This window comes from Callithrix jacchus, chromosome X (genome assembly GCF_049354715.1).
Source record: "Callithrix jacchus isolate 240 chromosome X, calJac240_pri, whole genome shotgun sequence".
NCBI classification, from domain to species: Eukaryota; Metazoa; Chordata; class Mammalia; order Primates; family Cebidae; genus Callithrix; species Callithrix jacchus.
Genome location: NC_133524.1, coordinates 141,006,038 through 141,013,622, shown reverse-complemented (window position 1 = coordinate 141,013,622; position 7,585 = coordinate 141,006,038). Strand labels below are relative to the sequence as shown.

At 36.1% G+C, this 7,585-nt stretch overlaps 1 non-coding gene across 1 annotated transcript; it reads right to left on the bottom strand.

The window, feature by feature from the left end:
* Nucleotides 1-5,117: 5,117 nt before the first annotated feature.
* Nucleotides 5,118-5,179, bottom strand: LOC118150792 (U7 small nuclear RNA). Its single transcript, XR_004738929.1, has one exon. It is a non-coding gene; the product is annotated as a U7 small nuclear RNA (small nuclear RNA).
* Nucleotides 5,180-7,585: the final 2,406 nt, after the last annotated feature.

Genomic DNA, 7,585 nt, shown 5'->3' with positions numbered 1-7,585 from the left:
AGGCTGCCAACTTCTCCAGCCTCATATCTTGACACTTTCTCTGCTTGCTCTCTATACTTCAATCAGAAGGACGGGACCAACTGCTTGGTCTTCCAGTAGTTCCATGCACTCTTTTACACCCAGGCCTGTGCACTGCTCTTTCCTCAGGAGCAGGGTTTTGTATCTTGCTGGCCTGTGTAACTCCCAATTCATCCTCCAGGTCCAGCTTAGATGGTACATTCCCTGGGAAGCTTTCTGTGACTTCTTCAGTCTAGATTAAGTTCTCTTGTTTTTATGTGCTCCAATAGTACCCTGTATTCCCCTACAGTAGCATTCCTCATATCTGATTTTAAGTATTATAAGTTTTTCTCTTCCAGTAATTTGATAGTTTACTCAGGGAATTCTTTTTTTTTTTTTTTTTTTTTTATGTATCTTACCCTTTCCAACATGTAGTTCAAAAATCGGTACATAACAAGTAGCCTACATAACTATTAAATAAACAAATGGCAAAATGAATTAACAAATGAAGAAAAGAAGAAATTTGTTTAGAAGCTTTTAATCTTTTGTTGAGTGATAAATTAATATGAGCTAACTTGACCTAGAATTCCAAAGAGTCATCTGTCTCTATCAAGATTCTTCATTGAAGTATTGGCACTCAGGCTTCTCTGTCTCTTAGGGTGAGAAAAAGGGAACTTGATCCTATAAAGCTGGTTTTTTTCTGTCCTTATTATGTTTAATCTAAAACAGGGCTCAATAAAATATGACCTTGAATAACTGTACAGGTTCAGCCTAGCCAATGAAGACAACATACATGTTTAAAACATAACTCTGGGAGAAAATCAGCACCAAGTGAAAGTTAGAAGTAGAAAAGGAGGTGCAATAGAGTTCAGAAGAAAGAAACAATGCAAGGCTTATAAATGGAAGATGCCATGGAGAACACCATCCACTCTTTTCATAGAAGCTACTCTGAGACAGTGGTTGAACTTGCTATCTCTGGTAGTGGAAATATTGATAGTCAGTATTAAATACTTCTTAGAAGTGTAAGTAGTTATACACAACACTTTGTTTTAAGTAATAGTTTGTTAAGAAATTTCAGATTCAGAGGAAATGTTCCGAGAAATAACTCATGGTAAAACCAGAGACTGTGATAGTTATTTTTTATCTTAAAAGAAACTTTTTTTTGTCTACCTTATAGAAAGTATTTCATTAGGAATGTTGTATTTTAAGAGTAAATGAGAAGGAAAGACAGCCTCAACACAGTACACCTCTAAAATCTATACACATCACATTGTTAAAATATTTTTATTGAGATATAATTTTTTATTGAGATTAATTTATGTAACATTAAATTTATCCATATAAAGTATAAAATTCAGGTCATGTATGATGGCTCATCCCTATAGTCCCAGAGCTTTGGGAGGCTGAGGTGGAAACAGGTGTTTGAGGCCAGGTGTTTGAGAACAGTCTGGGCAACATAACAAGACCCCATCTCTACAAAAATAAGAACAAGAAAAAATTAGTTGGGCATAATAGCATATGCTTAAGTTCCTAGATCTTCTCCTGAAGAGATCTCAGATCCTTCTGAGGCAGAAGGATCATTTGAGCCCAGAAGTTCAAGAATTCAGTAAGCTATAATCATGCCACTACACTCCAGTCTGGGTGATAGAGTGAGATCTTGTGTCTAAAAACAGTCAAAAGAAAAAAAAAAGTACAATAAGTGGCATTTAAAATTACATGGCATAACTCTGGGACAAAAAATCTATTGTATTTCTGCAACCATCTGACTATCTAATTTCAGAAAATGTTCATCAACCTAAAAAGATTCCTCATGCCAAATTACAGTCACTTCCCGTCCATGCCTCCCGTCCCCTGACAAACACTAAACTACTTTCTGTCTCTATGGATTTGCATATTCTGAATATTTTATATAATTGGAATCATATAACATGTGGCCTTTTCTGGATCACTTCTTATATTTACATAAATTGTAAAGGATTAATCTATTGGTACTTTTTTCTTTTTATGTGTGAATAATATTCCGTTGAATAGATATACCACAATATTAAAATGTGTTTATCAGTAGATGAACATTTGCATGGGGCATCCACTTTGGGGCTAATACAAATAATGATACTATGAACACTCATACAATTTTCTGTGTAAATACATGTTTTCATTTTGAGGGGTAAATACCCAGGTACTTACTCTGTTTTCACTTGGTTAGATTAATGAAAGTATACTTTTCTCCTTCCAGAAGTTAAATTACAGTTATGGTCTTTTTTTTTTCTTTAAGTGCTTAGCATTTTCATAGAAAAATGGGCTTATGGCTTAGCAGTAAAACAAACGGAAGCTTCAAGGTTGCCTGTCAGCTTCCCTAAACCCAGTGGAGCAGAAAGCAGAGTCCCTAACCTAAGCAAGATTAAAAGGTTATATGTAATACACAGTGATGATGAGAAATGTGAACCAGCCCAACTCCGGACGTGGGTGCCCTTAGTCCCAGCGGTGATGAGGGATTGAGAAAAAAAAAGACAGAGACAGAAGAGTAGAATTTCCAGCATGGGTCCAAGGGAGTGATGCAAGCTTGGGAAATGCCTCGGCCCTGAGCTCTGGGCTCCAAACACTTTTATTATGTGCATAATCTCATTGATCTTATGGGCGTGGAAGGGAAAGGTGAAGGGGTAGATAAGATAGCCCAGGCAGGCAGAGAGCACTTGAGATCCTTCTAAGACATGGTAAACTAGTACTCTGAGTTTATCATAGATTGTTATCAGGGTGCAGCTGCATAAGAAGTATAGTGGATGAGGAGCCAGGGGGTCTGACCACACCCAATGCATCAAGGGGCTTTTATCTCCGGAGCATTGAGGGCATAGAGCAATGAAAATCACTCCATATTCTGAGAAGCTAGGCAGAGCCTGAGGCGTTCAGTCAACTCTGCCTCGCAAGGCTTTTCTCCTCCTTGCCAGCTCTGATCTGTAAAGACCCTACGGATCTTGTGAGCAGAGGTCACCTCCCTTCCCAGAGATCTTTGCATAAGTCCTCTTTATGAGGTGCTCATACAGTCTCCATGTTGAGAAGGCATTTGTGGGACCAGAGCAATATTCCCTGCTCTGTAACCACCCTGAGGTGTTCCCAGGTGTTACCGCGCTTCCTGATGGTCTTTACCTTAGGCCTCCTGTTGCTGCTTGATTTCTAATTCACCACACAAATAATACCATTTAGATAGGTGTATAAACTGCAATGTACTCTGAGCCAAGCAAGCTTATAATTATTTAGATCTAATTAACATAGTTCTCCCCCCAGCCACCTTGACCCACAAAAAAGAGCATGACAAAAGAATAGGGAGACTGGATCAGGCCACATACAGAGGAGAAAAATAAGTGATGCCAATGACTGCCAGAAAAGTGTACAGTGGATATTGTTGCCAGAGAAAACACCAGAGGATTCTCATTTGCATGGGGCTACTTGGCTGTGGTCATGACTTTTATCATGAGTGGCTAGGCATTTATGGCCAGGACTGTTGTGAACTATTAACAAAATTATCACTTTTTAAAGCATATTGCTAAAAAGTTATCATTACTTATATGTTTCAAACATAGTGGAATTACCTAATTAGGAATTTATGCATGATAAACAAACTGAATTAACCTCCTTTTTTTCTTTACAAATGCAATGCACCCTTTATCAGATACTATCATATAAGGTTAGCTCCTTCAAAGATTTCTGCTAGTAATCTTGCCCTCCCTTTGAACTGCATCTGAAATAAAGTTAATTCATTTATGTTGATATTCCTAGCTAGTTGGATTTGGAAGGAAACAAAGTATCTGTGTGGGAAGAGGAAAGGACTGCTTTATTGTATTATTTTTATAGATTTAAGAGTACAAGTGCAGTTTTGTTACATGGGCATATTGTGTAGTTGTGAAGTCCAGGACTTTAGTGTACCCATCACTCAAATGGTGAGCATTGTACCAAATAATTTATCAACCCCCCTCCCCCTACCACCTACCCACCTTTTGGAATATCTAATGTCTCTTATTCCCCTCCGTGTATCAAAATGGACTCATTGTTTAGCTCCAAATTAGAAGCAAGATCACGTGGTATTTGCCTTCATTTCTAAGTGATTTTACTTATGGTATTGACCTCCAGCTCCGTCTATGTTGCTGCAAGGAACGTGATTTTATTCTGTTTTATGGCTGACTAGTATACCAAGGTGTATATATATATGTAACATTTTCTTTATTCATTGGTGAACACATAGGTTGAGTCCATGACTTTATGAATAGTGGTGCAATCAACATACAAATGCAGGTGTCTTTTGATATAATTATTTCTTTTATTTGGATAGTTAACCAAGGATGGAATTTCTGGACTAAATGGTAGTCCTATTTTTAGTTCGTTGAGAAGTCTCCATGCTGTTTTCCATAGAAGTTGAACTAATTTACCTTCCTACCTAAGTGCATAATATTCCCTTTTCTCTGCATCCTTACCAATATCTGGTTTTTGCTGTTGTTTTGTTTGGCTTTTAACTGTAATGATAGCCATTCTAACTGGTGTGAGATAGTATACCATCATGGTTTTGATTTACATTTGTCTAATGACTAGTGGTGTTGAGCATTCTTTAATATTTTTGGAAGCTTGCATGTTTTGTTTTGAAAAATGTCTGTTCATGTCCTTTGTCCACTTTTTAATGGAGCTACTTGATTTTTTTTTTTTTTGCTTTTCTTTTTCTTATTGTGTTGTTTGTAGATTCTGGATATTAGCCTTGTATTGGGTAGGTAGTTTGCAAATATTTTCTCTGACTCTGTAGTCTGTTTAACCTTTTGATTATTTCTTTTGCTATGCAGATGCTTTTTAGTTTATTTAAATTCCACTTGTCTGTTTTTATTTTTGTTGCATTTACTTTTGATGACTTAATAATTAATTCTGTCTATGACAATGTCCAGAAGAGTTTTTCATAGTTTGTTTTTTAGGATTTTTATATGTTTAGGTCTCATATTTAAGGGTGTAACACATCTTGTGTAAATTTTTGTATATAAGAGATAGGGATCCAATTTTATTCTTCTGCATATGGCTCTTTAATATTTTCAGCGCAATTTATTTAATGGGGTGTCCTTTCTTCAGTGTTTGTTTTTTTTTTCTTTAGGGGTTTTCTGGCAAAAACCGCAAAACCTGCTAGACAAATTCTAAAAGAGCTGTAACACTTCTTCAGTGTTTCTTTTAATCAATTTTGTCAAAAATCAGTTGATTATAAGTATATGTTTTATTTCCAGGTTATCAATTTCATTCCATTGATCTATATGTCTTTTTTTTTCCACCAGTACCATGCTGTTTTGGTTACTATAATCTTGTGGTATAATTTGAAGTCAGATAATGTGATGGTTCCAGCTTTGTTCTTCTTGCTTTGGAAACAATTCAAGCTCTTTGGCTTGAAGCTCTTTCGGTATTCGAGCTCTTTTTTGGTTCCATATAAAGTTTTGGATTGTTTTGTCTACTTATGTGAAAAATGATGTTGGTAATTTAATAGGAATTACATTGAATCTGTAGATTACTTCAGGATACAAAATCAATTTAGGCTACTTTTAATTTTAGGCCTATGGATTTTAGCCGAATAATTCAACAATGTGGTAACTGAAGGGGAAATATCTTACTATATAGTAGCACATTCAAGGGAGATGCAAGAACCCATGATAGACTTTCCAAGAGACCTCTGCAGTACCATATCTGAATTGTCTAGTTGCTGCTACTTTTGGCAGTCAACCTAAAAAGGTATTTTTCTCATCTAAGCATTATATTTGCCCTTTATTATTATAGTTCTCTTTAAAAATAGTATTTTTAAAAAGCAAATTATAATTTATTAACTGTTAAAAGTTTATAGTGATATAATATTTCTCTTGTTTTAGGAAGAATAAAATGCTATATTTTCTTAAGAGAAAGAATAATAATTAGCTATTTGTGAGTGGTCTTAATATATGACTATTTCATCTAAAAATCACAACAGTTCTGAGTATTAAATTTTCTTATTTCATAGTGGGGAAAGCTGAAGCTCAAAGGGGTTACATAACTTACCTATGCTCTTACAACTCGTTGAAGAATCTAGATCTTCTTTTTATGTTGTTATTAGTTGCACAGTTGAAAGGCAATTTTTCCACACCAAAATGCAACTATAAATTCTGGAACAAAAGGTGTTTTTAATTTATACATGTATTACAGGCCTTGAATAAAGTCTATTTTGTTTCAAGTAACCACATTAATCTCTCCTTTTAAAGTGGAAGGAAATAATTCATTTTTTATATTATTTGAAGATCACTAACATGTATATATCACACTGTTTTCATATTTGGTTAATTCCGTAAAATCATTTTCACTTATAATTTTCTTTTATCTTGCTCTTGTATTAGACCTATGTTTTTAATTAATAAACTTTATTTCTTGATAGGTTTACAGTAAATTTGAGTAGAAAGTAAAGTTCTTATGTATTCCTCTCCCTGCTCTCATTTCCGTTGTTATTAACATCCTCCATTATTACAATAAATTTGCTAAAATGGAGGAGCCAATATTAATACATTATTGTTATGTTATTATTAGTTTATATTATAGTGATATTGTATTATTAGAACTAATGTTGATACATTGTCATTATTTCATTAATACTTTATTGAAAACTAAATGTCCTAGTTAGCATTAGGCTTCATTCTGTGTGTTATGTATTCTATTTGTTTAGAAAAATGCAAACCTTGCAACCAAGAGCCAAGATGCTCTGTGTCTCCCAGTAAATTTGAAAATCAGTCTAGGCCATAAGGACTGTGACATGTACATGAGTCCTAGTGCTGAATTGGGCCCAAAGACAGTAAATTGAAAGGGACATGACATACTGAAACATCAGCTGATATGGGTAAGGGAGTGCTGGCATTGCCCCATCCCTAATGTCAGGCTACACAGCTCATCGCTCAAAAAGAGACCCCTTTCTTCTGCTTAAGGAGAAGAGAGAGATGAGTAGAAATGACCTTGCCTTGCATCTTGGGTGCCAGGTCAGCCATAGCAAAATAGGGAAGAGGTCAGAGTGGTGAGACCCACATTCCAGGACCTAGCTCCAAGATGACATTTCTAGACACACTCTGGAAAGGAAAGAACCCACTGCCTTGAAGGGAAGAACACAGACATGACAGTATTAATCATCTGCTAACTGAAGAGTCCCTGGTCCATGAATAACCAGCAGCAATAACCAGGTGCTATATCAAGGGCTTTGGGTCAGCCTCTAAGAATTGCTGGCATCTGTACCTGCATGGCCACGGGGAGGTAGAGTACAAAACAGGCTTTTGGGACCCCTGAGTCTAGAACTTGATTCTTGAACAGAATTTCTGTATCTGTCCTAGGCCAGAAGGGAGCCTACAGCCTTGAAGGATGAGTCCAAAGCCAGGCAGCATTCACCACATGCTAACTTAAGAGTGTCAGGGCCTTAAGGGAACAACAGTGGCATTCTAGAAGTAGTCCTATAGTTGTCTGTGGTGGTGATGGCTATGAAATGAGGCTTTTTTGCCTTCAGAAAGAGAAGAAAGTGTGAGAAGAACTGTGTCTTATGGTCTGAGGGACAGCTCAGCCATAGTACAAT